We start from the raw sequence: 16,436 nt of genomic DNA, 5'->3' as shown, positions 1-16,436 counted from the left end.
CCATACACTGTAAGCTTGGTTCATACTGCCATACACTGTAAGCTTGGTTCATACTGCCATACCCTGTAGGCTTGGTTCATACTGCCGTACCCTGTAGGCTTGGTTCATACTGCCATACACTGTAAGCTTGGTTCATACTGTCATACCTTGTAAGCTTGGTTCATACTGACATACACTATAAGCTTGGTTCATACTGCCATACACTGTAAGCTTGGTTCATACTGCCATACACTGTGAGCTTGGTTCATACTGTCATACCCTGTAAGCTTGGTTCATACTGTCATACCCTGTAAGCTTGGTTCATACTGCCATACCCTGTAGGCTTGGTTCATACTGCCGTACCCTGTAGGCTTGGTTCATACTGCCGTACCCTGTAGGCTTGGTTCATACTGCCATACACTGTAAGCTTGGTTCATACTACCATACCCTGTAGGCTTGGTTCATACTGCCGTACCCTGTAGGCTTGGTTCATACTGCCATACACTGTAAGCTTGGTTCATACTGCCATACCCTGTAAGCTTGGTTCGTACTGCCGTACCCTGTAGGCTTGGTTCATACTGCCGTGCCCTGTAAGCTTGGATCGTACTGCCGTACCCTGTAAGCTTGGTTCGTACTGCCGTACCCTGTAAGCTTGGTTCATACGGCCGTACCCTGTAAGCTTGGTTCATACGGCCGTACCCTGTAAGCTTGGTTCATACGGCCGTACCCTGTAAGCTTGGTTCATACTGCCGTACCCTGTAAGCTTGGTTCATACTGCCGTACCCTGTAAGCTTGGTTCATACGGCCGTACCCTGTAAGCTTGGTTCATACGGCCGTACCCTGTAAGCTTGGTTCATACGGCCGTACCCTGTAAGCTTGGTTCATACTGCCGTACCCTGTAAGCTTGGTTCATACTGCCGTACCCTGTAAGCTTGGTTCATACTGCCGTACACTATAAGCTTGGTTCATACTGCCGTACACTGTAAGCTTGGTTCATACTGTCATACCCTGTAAGCTTGGTTCATACTGCCGTACACTGTAAGCTTGGTTCATACTGCCATACCGTGTAAGCTTGGTTCATACAGCCATACCCTGTAAGCTTGGTTCATACTGCCATACCCTGTAAGCTTGGTTCATACTGCCGTACCCTGTAAGCTTGGTTCATACTGCCATACACTGTAAGCTTGGTTCATACTGCCATACCCTGTAGGCTTGGTTCATACTGCCATACACTGTAAGCTTGGTTCATACTGCCATACCCTGTAAGCTTGGTTCATACTGCCATACCCTGTAAGTGTGGTTCATACTGCCATACACTGTAAGCTTGGTTCATACTGCCATACCCTGTAAGCGCGGTTCATACTGCCATACCCTGTAAGCTTGGTTCATACTGCCATACCCTGTAGGCTTGGTTCATACTGCCATACCCTGTAAGCTTGGTTCATACTGCCATACCCTGTAAGTGTGGTTCATACTGCCATACACTGTAAGCTTGGTTCATACTGCCATACACTGTAAGCTTGGTTCATACTGCCATACCCTGTAAGCTTGGTTCATACTGCCATACCGTGTAAGCTTGGTTCATACTGCCATACCCTGTAAGTGTGGTTCATACTGCCATACACTGTAAGCTTGGTTCATACTGCCATACCCTGTAAGCTTGGTTCATACTGCCATACCCTGTAAGCTTGGTTCATACTGCCATACCCTGTAGGCTTGGTTCATACTGCCGTACCCTGTAGGCTTGGTTCATACTGCCGTACCCTGTAAGCTTGGTTCATACTGCCGTACACTGTAAGCATGGTTCATACTGCCGTACCCTGTAAGCCTGGTTCATACTGCTGTACCCTGTAAGCTTGGTTCATACTGCCATACCCTGTAAGCTTGGTTCATACTGCCGTACCCTGTAAGCTTGGTTCATACTGCCGTACCCTGTAAGCTTGGTTCATACTGCCATACACTATAAGCGTGGTTCATACTGCCGTACCCTGTAAGCTTGGTTCATACTGCCGTACACTATAAGCGTGGTTCATACTGCCGTACCCTGTAAGCTTGGGTCATACTGCCGTACCCTGTAAGCTTGGTTCATCCTGCCGTACCCTGTAAGCTTGGTTCATACTGCCGTACCCTGTAAGCTTGGTTCATACTGTCGTACCCTGTAGGCTTGGTTCATACTGCCATACCCTGTAAGCTTGGTTCATACTGTCGTACCCTGTAGGCTTGGTTCATACTGCCGTACCCTGTAAGCTTGGTTCATACTGCCGTACCCTGTAAGCTTGGTTCATACTGCCATACCCTGTAAGCTTGGTTCATACTGTCATACCCTGTAGGCTTGGTTCATACTGCCGTACACTGTAAGCTTGGTTCATACTGCCATACCCTGTAAGCTTGGTTCATACTGTCATACCCTGTAGGCTTGGTTCATACTGCCATACCCTGTAAGCACGGTTCATACTGCCATACCCTGTAAGCTTGATTCATACTGCCATACCCTGTAAGTGCGGTTCATACTGCCGTACCCTGTAAGCCTGGTTCATACTGCCATACCCTGTAAGTGCGGTTCATACTGCCGTACCCTGTAAGCCTGGTTCATACTGCCATACCCTGTAAGCTTGGTTCGTACTGCCGTACCCTGTAAGCTTGGTTCATACTGCCATACCCTGTAAGCTTGGTTCATACTGCCGTACCCTGTAAGCTTGGTTCATACTGCCATACCCTGTAAGCCTGGTTCATACTGCCATACTCTGTAAGCTTGGTTCATACTGCCGTACCCTGTAAGCTTGGTTCATACTGCCGTACCCTGTAAGCTTGGTTCATACTGCCGTACCCTGTAAGCTTGGTTCATACTGTCATATCCTGTAAGCTTGGTTCATACTGCCGTACCCTGTAAGCTTGGTTCATACTGCCGTACCCTGTAAGCTTGGTTCATACTGCCATACACTAATAGCTTGGTTCATACTGCCGTACACTGTAAGCTTAGTTCATACTGCCATACCCTGTAAGCTTGGTTCATACTGCCATACCCTGTAAGCTTGGTTCATACTGCCATACCCTTTAAGCTTGGTTCATACTGCCATACACTATAAGCTTGGTTCATACTGCCGTACCCTGTAGGCTTGGTTCATACTGCCATACCCTGTAAGCTTGGTTCATACTGCCGTACCCTGTAAGCTTGGTTCATACTGCCATACCCTGTAGGCTTGGTTCATACTGCCATACCCTGTAAGCTTGGTTCATACTGCCGTACCCTGTAGGCTTGGTTCATACTGCCATACACTATAAGCTTGGTTCATACTGCCATACCCTGCAAGCTTGGTTCATACTGTCATACCCTGTAAGCTTGGTTCATACTGCCATACACTGTAAGCTTGGTTCATACTGCCATACCCTGTAAGCTTGGTTCATACTGCCATACCCTGTAGGCTTGGTTCATACTGCCGTACCCTGTAGGCTTGGTTCATACTGCCATACACTGTAAGCTTGGTTCATACTGTCATACCTTGTAAGCTTGGTTCATACTGACATACACTATAAGCTTGGTTCATACTGCCATACACTGTAAGCTTGGTTCATACTGCCATACACTGTGAGCTTGGTTCATACTGTCATACCCTGTAAGCTTGGTTCATACTGTCATACCCTGTAAGCTTGGTTCATACTGCCATACCCTGTAGGCTTGGTTCATACTGCCGTACCCTGTAGGCTTGGTTCATACTGCCGTACCCTGTAGGCTTGGTTCATACTGCCATACACTGTAAGCTTGGTTCATACTACCATACCCTGTAGGCTTGGTTCATACTGCCGTACCCTGTAGGCTTGGTTCATACTGCCATACACTGTAAGCTTGGTTCATACTGCCATACCCTGTAGGTTTGGTTCATACTGCCATACACTATAAGCTTGGTTCATACTGCCGTACCCTGTAAGCCTGGTTCATACTGCCATATCCTGTAAGCTTGGTTCGTACTGCCGTACCCTGTAAGCTTGGTTCATACTGCCATACCCTGTAAGCTAGGTTCATACTGCCGTACCCTGTAGGCTTGGTTCATACTGCCGTACCCTGTAAGCTTGGTTCATACTGCCATACCCTGTAAGCTAGGTTCATACTGCCGTACCCTGTAGGCTTGGTTCATACTGCCGTACCCTGTAAGCTTGGTTCATACTGCCGTACCCTTTAAGCTTGGTTCATACTGCCATACACTGTGAGCTTGGTTCATACTGCCATACACTGTAAGCTTGGTTCATACTGCCATACACTGTGAGCTTGGTTCATACTGTCATACCCTGTAAGCTTGGTTCATACTGCCATACCCTGTAAGCTTGGTTCATACTGCCGTACCCTGTAAGCTTGGTTCATACTGCCATACCCTGTAAGCTTGGTTCATACTGCCGTACCCTGTAAGCTTGGTTCATACTGTCATACCCTGTAAGCTTGGTTCATACTGCCATACCCTGTAGGCTTGGTTCATACTGCCGTACCCTGTAGGCTTGGTTCATACTGCCATACACTGTAAGCTTGGTTCATACTGCCGTACCCTGTAAGCTTGGTTCATACTGCCATACACTGTAAGCTTGGTTCATACTGCCATACACTGTGAGCTTGGTTCATACTGTCATACCCTGTAAGCTTGGTTCATACTGTCATACCCTGTAAGCTTGGTTCATACTGCCATACCCTGTAGGCTTGGTTCATACTGCCGTACCCTGTAGGCTTGGTTCATACTGCCATACACTGTAAGCTTGGTTCATACTGTCATACCCTGTAAGTTTGGTTCATACTGACATACACTATAAGCTTGGTTCATACTGCCATACACTGTAAGCTTGGTTCATACTGCCATACACTGTGAGCTTGGTTCATACTGTCATACCCTGTAAGCTTGGTTCATACTGTCATACCCTGTAAGCTTGGTTCATACTGCCATACCCTGTAGGCTTGGTTCATACTGCCGTACCCTGTAGGCTTGGTTCATACTGCCGTACCCTGTAGGCTTGGTTCATACTGCCATACACTGTAAGCTTGGTTCATACTACCATACCCTGTAGGCTTGGTTCATACTGCCGTACCCTGTAGGCTTGGTTCATACTGCCATACACTGTAAGCTTGGTTCATACTGCCATACCCTGTAGGTTTGGTTCATACTGCCATACACTATAAGCTTGGTTCATACTGCCGTACCCTGTAAGCCTGGTTCATACTGCCATATCCTGTAAGCTTGGTTCGTACTGCCGTACCCTGTAAGCTTGGTTCATACTGCCATACCCTGTAAGCTAGGTTCATACTGCCGTACCCTGTAGGCTTGGTTCATACTGCCGTACCCTGTAAGCTTGGTTCATACTGCCATACCCTGTAAGCTAGGTTCATACTGCCGTACCCTGTAGGCTTGGTTCATACTGCCGTACCCTGTAAGCTTGGTTCATACTGCCGTACCCTTTAAGCTTGGTTCATACTGCCATACACTGTGAGCTTGGTTCATACTGCCATACACTGTAAGCTTGGTTCATACTGCCATACACTGTGAGCTTGGTTCATACTGTCATACCCTGTAAGCTTGGTTCATACTGCCATACCCTGTAAGCTTGGTTCATACTGCCGTACCCTGTAAGCTTGGTTCATACTGCCATACCCTGTAAGCTTGGTTCATACTGCCGTACCCTGTAAGCTTGGTTCATACTGTCATACCCTGTAAGCTTGGTTCATACTGCCATACCCTGTAGGCTTGGTTCATACTGCCGTACCCTGTAGGCTTGGTTCATACTGCCATACACTGTAAGCTTGGTTCATACTGCCGTACCCTGTAAGCTTGGTTCATACTGCCATACACTGTAAGCTTGGTTCATACTGCCATACACTGTGAGCTTGGTTCATACTGTCATACCCTGTAAGCTTGGTTCATACTGTCATACCCTGTAAGCTTGGTTCATACTGCCATACCCTGTAGGCTTGGTTCATACTGCCGTACCCTGTAGGCTTGGTTCATACTGCCATACACTGTAAGCTTGGTTCATACTGTCATACCCTGTAAGTTTGGTTCATACTGACATACACTATAAGCTTGGTTCATACTGCCATACACTGTAAGCTTGGTTCATACTGCCATACACTGTGAGCTTGGTTCATACTGTCATACCCTGTAAGCTTGGTTCATACTGTCATACCCTGTAAGCTTGGTTCATACTGCCATACCCTGTAGGCTTGGTTCATACTGACATACCCTGTAGGCTTGGTTCATACTGCTGTACCCTGTAGGCTTGGTTCATACTGCCATACACTGTAAGCTTGGTTCATACTGCCATACCCTGTAGGCTTGGTTCATACTGCCGTACCCTGTAGGCTTGGTTCATACTGCCATACCCTGTAGGCTTGGTTCATACTGCCATACACTATAAGCTTGGTTCATACTGCCGTACCCTGTAAGCCTGGTTCATACTGCCATACCCTGTAAGCTTGGTTCGTACTGCCGTACCCTGTAGGCTTGGTTCATACTGCCATACCCTGTAGGCTTGGTTCATACTGCCATACACTATAAGCTTGGTTCATACTGCCGTACCCTGTAAGCCTGGTTCATACTGCCATACCCTGTAAGCTTGGTTCGTACTGCCGTACCCTGTAAGCTTGGTTCGTACTGCCGTACCCTGTAAGCTTGGTTCATACTGCCGTACCCTGTAAGCTTTGTTCGTACTGCCGTACCCTGTAAGCTTGGTTCGTACTGCCGTACCCTGTAAGCTAGGTTCGTACTGCCGTACCCTGTAGGCTTTGTTCGTACTGCCGTACCCTGTAAGCTTGGTTCGTACTGCCGTACCCTGTAAGCTTGGTTCATACTGCCGTACCCTGTAAGCTTTGTTCGTACTGCCGTACCCTGTAAGCTTGGTTCATACTGCCGTACCCTGTAAGCTAGGTTCGTACTGCCGTACCCTGTAGGCTTGGTTCGTACTGCCGTACCCTGTAAGCTTGGTTCGTACTGCCGTACCCTGTAAGCTTGGTTCCTACTGCCGTACCCTGTAGGCTTGGTTCGTACTGCCGTACCCTGTAAGCTTGGTTCGTACTGCCGTACCCTGTAAGCTTGGTTCATCCTGCCGTACCCTGTAAGCTTGGTTCATACTGCCGTACCCTGTAAGCTTGGTTCATACTGCCGTACCCTGTAAGCTTGGTTCATACTGCCATACCCTGTAAGCCTGGTTCATACTGCCATACTCTGTAAGCTTGGTTCATACTGCCGTACCCTGTAAGCTTGGTTCATACTGCCGTACCCTGTAAGCTTGGTTCATACTGCCGTACCCTGTAAGCTTGGTTCATACTGTCATATCCTGTAAGCTTGGTTCATACTGCCGTACCCTGTAAGCTTGGTTCATACTGCCGTACCCTGTAAGCTTGGTTCATACTGCCATACACTAATAGCTTGGTTCATACTGCCGTACACTGTAAGCTTAGTTCATACTGCCATACCCTGTAAGCTTGGTTCATACTGCCATACCCTGTAAGCTTGGTTCATACTGCCATACCCTTTAAGCTTGGTTCATACTGCCATACACTATAAGCTTGGTTCATACTGCCATACCCTGTAGGCTTGGTTCATACTGCCATACCCTGTAAGCTTGGTTCATACTGCCATACCCTGTAGGCTTGGTTCATACTGCCATACCCTGTAAGCTTGGTTCATACTGCCGTACCCTGTAGGCTTGGTTCATACTGCCATACACTATAAGCTTGGTTCATACTGCCATACCCTGCAAGCTTGGTTCATACTGTCATACCCTGTAAGCTTGGTTCATACTGCCATACACTGTAAGCTTGGTTCATACTGCCATACCCTGTAAGCTTGGTTCATACTGCCATACCCTGTAGGCTTGGTTCATACTGCCGTACCCTGTAGGCTTGGTTCATACTGCCATACACTGTAAGCTTGGTTCATACTGTCATACCTTGTAAGCTTGGTTCATACTGACATACACTATAAGCTTGGTTCATACTGCCATACACTGTAAGCTTGGTTCATACTGCCATACACTGTGAGCTTGGTTCATACTGTCATACCCTGTAAGCTTGGTTCATACTGTCATACCCTGTAAGCTTGGTTCATACTGCCATACCCTGTAGGCTTGGTTCATACTGCCGTACCCTGTAGGCTTGGTTCATACTGCCGTACCCTGTAGGCTTGGTTCATACTGCCATACACTGTAAGCTTGGTTCATACTACCATACCCTGTAGGCTTGGTTCATACTGCCGTACCCTGTAGGCTTGGTTCATACTGCCATACACTGTAAGCTTGGTTCATACTGCCATACCCTGTAAGCTTGGTTCGTACTGCCGTACCCTGTAGGCTTGGTTCATACTGCCGTGCCCTGTAAGCTTGGATCGTACTGCCGTACCCTGTAAGCTTGGTTCGTACTGCTGTACCCTGTAAGCTTGGTTCATACGGCCGTACCCTGTAAGCTTGGTTCATACGGCCGTACCCTGTAAGCTTGGTTCATACGGCCGTACCCTGTAAGCTTGGTTCATACTGCCGTACCCTGTAAGCTTGGTTCATACTGCCGTACCCTGTAAGCTTGGTTCATACGGCCGTACCCTGTAAGCTTGGTTCATACGGCTGTACCCTGTAAGCTTGGTTCATACGGCCGTACCCTGTAAGCTTGGTTCATACTGCCGTACCCTGTAAGCTTGGTTCATACTGCCGTACCCTGTAAGCTTGGTTCATACTGCCGTACACTATAAGCTTGGTTCATACTGCCGTACACTGTAAGCTTGGTTCATACTGTCATACCCTGTAAGCTTGGTTCATACTGCCGTACACTGTAAGCTTGGTTCATACTGCCATACCGTGTAAGCTTGGTTCATACAGCCATACCCTGTAAGCTTGGTTCATACTGCCATACCCTGTAAGCTTGGTTCATACTGCCGTACCCTGTAAGCTTGGTTCATACTGCCATACACTGTAAGCTTGGTTCATACTGCCATACCCTGTAGGCTTGGTTCATACTGCCATACACTGTAAGCTTGGTTCATACTGCCATACCCTGTAAGCTTGGTTCATACTGCCATACCCTGTAAGTGTGGTTCATACTGCCATACACTGTAAGCTTGGTTCATACTGCCATACCCTGTAAGCGCGGTTCATACTGCCATACCCTGTAAGCTTGGTTCATACTGCCATACCCTGTAGGCTTGGTTCATACTGCCATACCCTGTAAGCTTGGTTCATACTGCCATACCCTGTAAGTGTGGTTCATACTGCCATACACTGTAAGCTTGGTTCATACTGCCATACACTGTAAGCTTGGTTCATACTGCCATACCCTGTAAGCTTGGTTCATACTGCCATACCGTGTAAGCTTGGTTCATACTGCCATACCCTGTAAGTGTGGTTCATACTGCCATACACTGTAAGCTTGGTTCATACTGCCATACCCTGTAAGCTTGGTTCATACTGCCATACCCTGTAAGCTTGGTTCATACTGCCATACCCTGTAGGCTTGGTTCATACTGCCGTACCCTGTAGGCTTGGTTCATACTGCCGTACCCTGTAAGCTTGGTTCATACTGCCGTACACTGTAAGCATGGTTCATACTGCCGTACCCTGTAAGCCTGGTTCATACTGCTGTACCCTGTAAGCTTGGTTCATACTGCCATACCCTGTAAGCTTGGTTCATACTGCCGTACCCTGTAAGCTTGGTTCATACTGCCGTACCCTGTAATCTTGGTTCATACTGCCATACACTATAAGCGTGGTTCATACTGCCGTACCCTGTAAGCTTGGTTCATACTGCCGTACACTATAAGCGTGGTTCATACTGCCGTACCCTGTAAGCTTGGGTCATACTGCCGTACCCTGTAAGCTTGGTTCATCCTGCCGTACCCTGTAAGCTTGGTTCATACTGCCGTACCCTGTAAGCTTGGTTCATACTGCCGTACCCTGTAAGCTTGGTTCATACTGCCATACCCTGTAAGCTTGGTTCATACTGTCATACCCTGTAGGCTTGGTTCATACTGCCGTACACTGTAAGCTTGGTTCATACTGCCATACCCTGTAAGCTTGGTTCATACTGTCATACCCTGTAGGCTTGGTTCATACTGCCATACCCTGTAAGCACGGTTCATACTGCCATACCCTGTAAGCTTGATTCATACTGCCATACCCTGTAAGTGCGGTTCATACTGCCGTACCCTGTAAGCCTGGTTCATACTGCCATACCCTGTAAGTGCGGTTCATACTGCCGTACCCTGTAAGCCTGGTTCATACTGCCATACCCTGTAAGCTTGGTTCGTACTGCCGTACCCTGTAAGCTTGGTTCATACTGCCATACCCTGTAAGCTTGGTTCATACTGCCGTACCCTGTAAGCTTGGTTCATACTGCCATACCCTGTAAGCCTGGTTCATACTGCCATACTCTGTAAGCTTGGTTCATACTGCCGTACCCTGTAAGCTTGGTTCATACTGCCGTACCCTGTAAGCTTGGTTCATACTGCCGTACCCTGTAAGCTTGGTTCATACTGTCATATCCTGTAAGCTTGGTTCATACTGCCGTACCCTGTAAGCTTGGTTCATACTGCCGTACCCTGTAAGCTTGGTTCATACTGCCATACACTAATAGCTTGGTTCATACTGCCGTACACTGTAAGCTTAGTTCATACTGCCATACCCTGTAAGCTTGGTTCATACTGCCATACCCTGTAAGCTTGGTTCATACTGCCATACCCTTTAAGCTTGGTTCATACTGCCATACACTATAAGCTTGGTTCATACTGCCGTACCCTGTAGGCTTGGTTCATACTGCCATACCCTGTAAGCTTGGTTCATACTGCCGTACCCTGTAAGCTTGGTTCATACTGCCATACCCTGTAGGCTTGGTTCATACTGCCATACCCTGTAAGCTTGGTTCATACTGCCGTACCCTGTAGGCTTGGTTCATACTGCCATACACTATAAGCTTGGTTCATACTGCCATACCCTGCAAGCTTGGTTCATACTGTCATACCCTGTAAGCTTGGTTCATACTGCCATACACTGTAAGCTTGGTTCATACTGCCATACCCTGTAAGCTTGGTTCATACTGCCATACCCTGTAGGCTTGGTTCATACTGCCGTACCCTGTAGGCTTGGTTCATACTGCCATACACTGTAAGCTTGGTTCATACTGTCATACCTTGTAAGCTTGGTTCATACTGACATACACTATAAGCTTGGTTCATACTGCCATACACTGTAAGCTTGGTTCATACTGCCATACACTGTGAGCTTGGTTCATACTGTCATACCCTGTAAGCTTGGTTCATACTGTCATACCCTGTAAGCTTGGTTCATACTGCCATACCCTGTAGGCTTGGTTCATACTGCCGTACCCTGTAGGCTTGGTTCATACTGCCGTACCCTGTAGGCTTGGTTCATACTGCCATACACTGTAAGCTTGGTTCATACTACCATACCCTGTAGGCTTGGTTCATACTGCCGTACCCTGTAGGCTTGGTTCATACTGCCATACACTGTAAGCTTGGTTCATACTGCCATACCCTGTAGGTTTGGTTCATACTGCCATACACTATAAGCTTGGTTCATACTGCCGTACCCTGTAAGCCTGGTTCATACTGCCATATCCTGTAAGCTTGGTTCGTACTGCCGTACCCTGTAAGCTTGGTTCATACTGCCATACCCTGTAAGCTAGGTTCATACTGCCGTACCCTGTAGGCTTGGTTCATACTGCCGTACCCTGTAAGCTTGGTTCATACTGCCATACCCTGTAAGCTAGGTTCATACTGCCGTACCCTGTAGGCTTGGTTCATACTGCCGTACCCTGTAAGCTTGGTTCATACTGCCGTACCCTGTAAGCTTGGTTCATACTGCCATACACTGTGAGCTTGGTTCATACTGCCATACACTGTAAGCTTGGTTCATACTGTCATACCCTGTAAGCTTGGTTCATACTGCCATACCCTGTAGGCTTGGTTCATACTGCCATACACTGTGAGCTTGGTTCATACTGTCATACCCTGTAAGCTTGGTTCATACTGTCATACCCTGTAAGCTTGGTTCATACTGCCATACCCTGTAGGCTTGGTTCATACTGCCGTACCCTGTAGGCTTGGTTCATACTGCCATACACTGTAAGCTTGGTTCATACTGTCATACCCTGTAAGTTTGGTTCATACTGACATACACTATAAGCTTGGTTCATACTGCCATACACTGTAAGCTTGGTTCATACTGCCATACACTGTGAGCTTGGTTCATACTGTCATACCCTGTAAGCTTGGTTCATACTGTCATACCCTGTAAGCTTGGTTCATACTGCCATACCCTGTAGGCTTGGTTCATACTGACATACCCTGTAGGCTTGGTTCATACTGCTGTACCCTGTAGGCTTGGTTCATACTGCCATACACTGTAAGCTTGGTTCATACTGCCATACCCTGTAGGCTTGGTTCATACTGCCGTACCCTGTAGGCTTGGTTCATACTGCCATACCCTGTAGGCTTGGTTCATACTGCCATACACTATAAGCTTGGTTCATACTGCCGTACCCTGTAAGCCTGGTTCATACTGCCATACCCTGTAAGCTTGGTTCGTACTGCCGTACCCTGTAAGCTTGGTTCGTACTGCCGTACCCTGTAAGCTTGGTTCATACTGCCGTACCCTGTAAGCTTTGTTCGTACTGCCGTACCCTGTAAGCTTTGTTCGTACTGCCGTACCCTGTAAGCTTGGTTCGTACTGCCGTACCCTGTAAGCTAGGTTCGTACTGCCGTACCCTGTAGGCTTTGTTCGTACTGCCGTACCCTGTAAGCTTGGTTCGTACTGCCGTACCCTGTAAGCTTGGTTCATACTGCCGTACCCTGTAAGCTTTGTTCGTACTGCCGTACCCTGTAAGCTTGGTTCATACTGCCGTACCCTGTAAGCTAGGTTCGTACTGCCGTACCCTGTAGGCTTGGTTCGTACTGCCGTACCCTGTAAGCTTGGTTCGTACTGCCGTACCCTGTAAGCTTGGTTCCTACTGCCGTACCCTGTAGGCTTGGTTCGTACTGCCGTACCCTGTAAGCTTGGTTCGTACTGCCGTACCCTGTAAGCTTGGTTCATACTGCCGTACCCTGTAAGCTTGGTTCATACGGCCGTACCCTGTAAGCTTGGTTCATACGGCCGTACCCTGTAAGATTGGTTCATACTGCCGTACCCTGTAAGCCTGGTTCATACTGCCGTACCCTGTAAGCTTGGTTCATACTGCCGTACCCTGTAAGCTTGGTTCATACTGCCGTACCCTGTAAGCTTGGTTCATACTGCCATACCCTGTAAGCTTGGTTCATACTGCCATACCCTGTAAGCTTGGTTCATACTGCCGTACCCTGTAAGCTTGGTTCATACTGTCATACCCTGTAAGCTTGGTTCATACTGCCATACCCTGTAGGCTTGGTTCATACTGCCGTACCCTGTAGGCTTGGTTCATACTGCCATACACTGTAAGCTTGGTTCATACTGCCGTACCCTGTAAGCTTGGTTCATACTGCCATACACTGTAAGCTTGGTTCATACTGCCATACACTGTGAGCTTGGTTCATACTGTCATACCCTGTAAGCTTGGTTCATACTGTCATACCCTGTAAGCTTGGTTCATACTGCCATACCCTGTAGGCTTGGTTCATACTGCCGTACCCTGTAGGCTTGGTTCATACTGCCATACACTGTAAGCTTGGTTCATACTGTCATACCCTGTAAGTTTGGTTCATACTGACATACACTATAAGCTTGGTTCATACTGCCATACACTGTAAGCTTGGTTCATACTGCCATACACTGTGAGCTTGGTTCATACTGTCATACCCTGTAAGCTTGGTTCATACTGTCATACCCTGTAAGCTTGGTTCATACTGCCATACCCTGTAGGCTTGGTTCATACTGACATACCCTGTAGGCTTGGTTCATACTGCTGTACCCTGTAGGCTTGGTTCATACTGCCATACACTGTAAGCTTGGTTCATACTGCCATACCCTGTAGGCTTGGTTCATACTGCCGTACCCTGTAGGCTTGGTTCATACTGCCATACCCTGTAGGCTTGGTTCATACTGCCATACACTATAAGCTTGGTTCATACTGCCGTACCCTGTAAGCCTGGTTCATACTGCCATACCCTGTAAGCTTGGTTCGTACTGCCGTACCCTGTAGGCTTGGTTCATACTGCCATACCCTGTAGGCTTGGTTCATACTGCCATACACTATAAGCTTGGTTCATACTGCCGTACCCTGTAAGCCTGGTTCATACTGCCATACCCTGTAAGCTTGGTTCGTACTGCCGTACCCTGTAAGCTTGGTTCGTACTGCCGTACCCTGTAAGCTTGGTTCATACTGCCGTACCCTGTAAGCTTTGTTCGTACTGCCGTACCCTGTAAGCTTGGTTCGTACTGCCGTACCCTGTAAGCTAGGTTCGTACTGCCGTACCCTGTAGGCTTTGTTCGTACTGCCGTACCCTGTAAGCTTGGTTCGTACTGCCGTACCCTGTAAGCTTGGTTCATACTGCCGTACCCTGTAAGCTTTGTTCGTACTGCCGTACCCTGTAAGCTTGGTTCATACTGCCGTACCCTGTAAGCTAGGTTCGTACTGCCGTACCCTGTAGGCTTGGTTCGTACTGCCGTACCCTGTAAGCTTGGTTCGTACTGCCGTACCCTGTAAGCTTGGTTCCTACTGCCGTACCCTGTAGGCTTGGTTCGTACTGCCGTACCCTGTAAGCTTGGTTCGTACTGCCGTACCCTGTAAGCTTGGTTCATACTGCCGTACCCTGTAAGCTTGGTTCATACGGCCGTACCCTGTAAGCTTGGTTCATACGGCCGTACCCTGTAAGATTGGTTCATACTGCCGTACCCTGTAAGCCTGGTTCATACTGCCGTACCCTGTAAGCTTGGTTCATACTGCCGTACCCTGTAAGCTTGGTTCATACTGCCGTACCCTGTAAGCTTGGTTCATACTGCCATACCCTGTAAGCTTGGTTCATACTGCCGTACCCTGTAAGCTTGGTTCATACTGCCGTACCCTGTAAGCTTGGTTCATACTGCCGTAGCCTGTAAGCTTGGTTCATACTGCCGTACCCTGTAGGCTTGGTTCATACTGCCGTACCCTGTAAGCTTGGTTCATACTGCCGTACCCTGTAAGCTTGGTTCATACTGCCGTACACTATAAGCTTGGTTCATACTGCCGTACACTGTAAGCTTGGTTCATACTGTCATACCCTGTAAGCTTGGTTCATACTGCCGTACACTGTAAGCTTGGTTCATACTGCCATACCGTGTAAGCTTGGTTCATACTGCCATACCCTGTAAGCTTGGTTCATACTGCCATACCCTGTAAGCTTGGTTCATACTGCCATACACTATAAGCTTGGTTCATACTGCCATACACTGTAAGCTTGGTTCATACTGCCATACACTGTAAGCTTGGTTCATACTGCCGTACCCTGTAAGCTTGGTTCATACTGCCGTACCCTGTAAGCTTGGTTCATACTGCCGTACCCTGTAAGCTTGGTTCATACTGCCGTACCCTGTAAGCTTGGTTCATACTGCCATACCCTGTAGGCTTGGTTCATACTGCCATACCCTGTAGGCTTGGTTCATACTGCCATACCCTGTAAGCTTGGTTCATACTGCCATACCCTGTAAGCGCGGTTCATACTGCCATACCCTGTAAGCTTGGTTCATACTGCCATCTGTAAGCTTGATTCATACTGCCATACCCTGTAGGCTTGGTTCATACTGCCGTACCCTGTAAGCTTGGTTCATACTGCCATACCCTGTAAGCTTGGTTCATACTGCCATACCCTGTAGGCGTGGTTCATAATAATTTATTGTTCTCTCTATAATCCTGTAACGCCTCATCGCAACTTTCACACTTCAAACCCCTTATCTTTCTTGCTTATTGCTTGCCTTACAGTACTAGTTAACCACATTGGCTTTTTCTCTCGTTTCTCACAGACGTTTTTTTGAATATTTGTGAAAAAGTCTCATTTTTTTGTGTGTGTGTGTGTGTGTGTGGGGTTCTTTTGTCTTTGAGAACATTGTCCCAGTTTATGACTATAAGGTCGTCCCTTCAAAAAGATGACTCACCGTCTATGCAAATGACTCCATGTAAGTCCGGTCATCATCTTTCCTCTGAGCCAGGTCCGGTATATTCATGTCCTTCCTGCTCAGCCGCTCCTCCAGTTCATTCCCATCCTTCAGGAATGAGAGCGACACGCTGAAGATAATTCCTGAGGGAGGAGGGAATGAGGGAGTGGATTTCTCTTCACAAACAACAGTCTCTTTCATTCTTGAGTGAGGGGGGAATGAGGGAGCTGAGCCTTGTACTCGGCTGAAGAGAAAACACAACCCTTGTCTTTCAGGAGGCTGGAAGTGCATGAATTTGCATGGATGGAGAGTCATCTTTATGGAGGGACTGTGGAGCTTTACAGGTATGGGGAGGAACAATATAGGGATCTGAGCGCAGGAGC

At 47.8% G+C, this 16,436-nt stretch overlaps 1 protein-coding gene across 1 annotated transcript in view; it reads right to left on the bottom strand.

Moving 5' to 3' along the window:
* Positions 1–16,176, bottom strand: part of ZNF618 (zinc finger protein 618) — a 134,651-nt gene extending 118,475 nt beyond the window's left edge. Inside the window, exon 1 of the mRNA XM_072125136.1 lies at positions 16,054–16,176. The gene's annotated coding sequence lies outside the window, so the exon portion shown is untranslated. The remainder of the gene's footprint in view (positions 1–16,053) is intronic.
* Positions 16,177–16,436: the final 260 nt, after the last annotated feature.

This window comes from Engystomops pustulosus, chromosome 9 (assembly GCF_040894005.1).
Source record: "Engystomops pustulosus chromosome 9, aEngPut4.maternal, whole genome shotgun sequence".
Lineage (NCBI taxonomy): Eukaryota > Metazoa > Chordata > Amphibia > Anura > Leptodactylidae > Engystomops > Engystomops pustulosus.
Note: the sequence above shows the minus strand (reverse complement) of the source record. Positions and strands in the feature narration are given on the sequence as shown.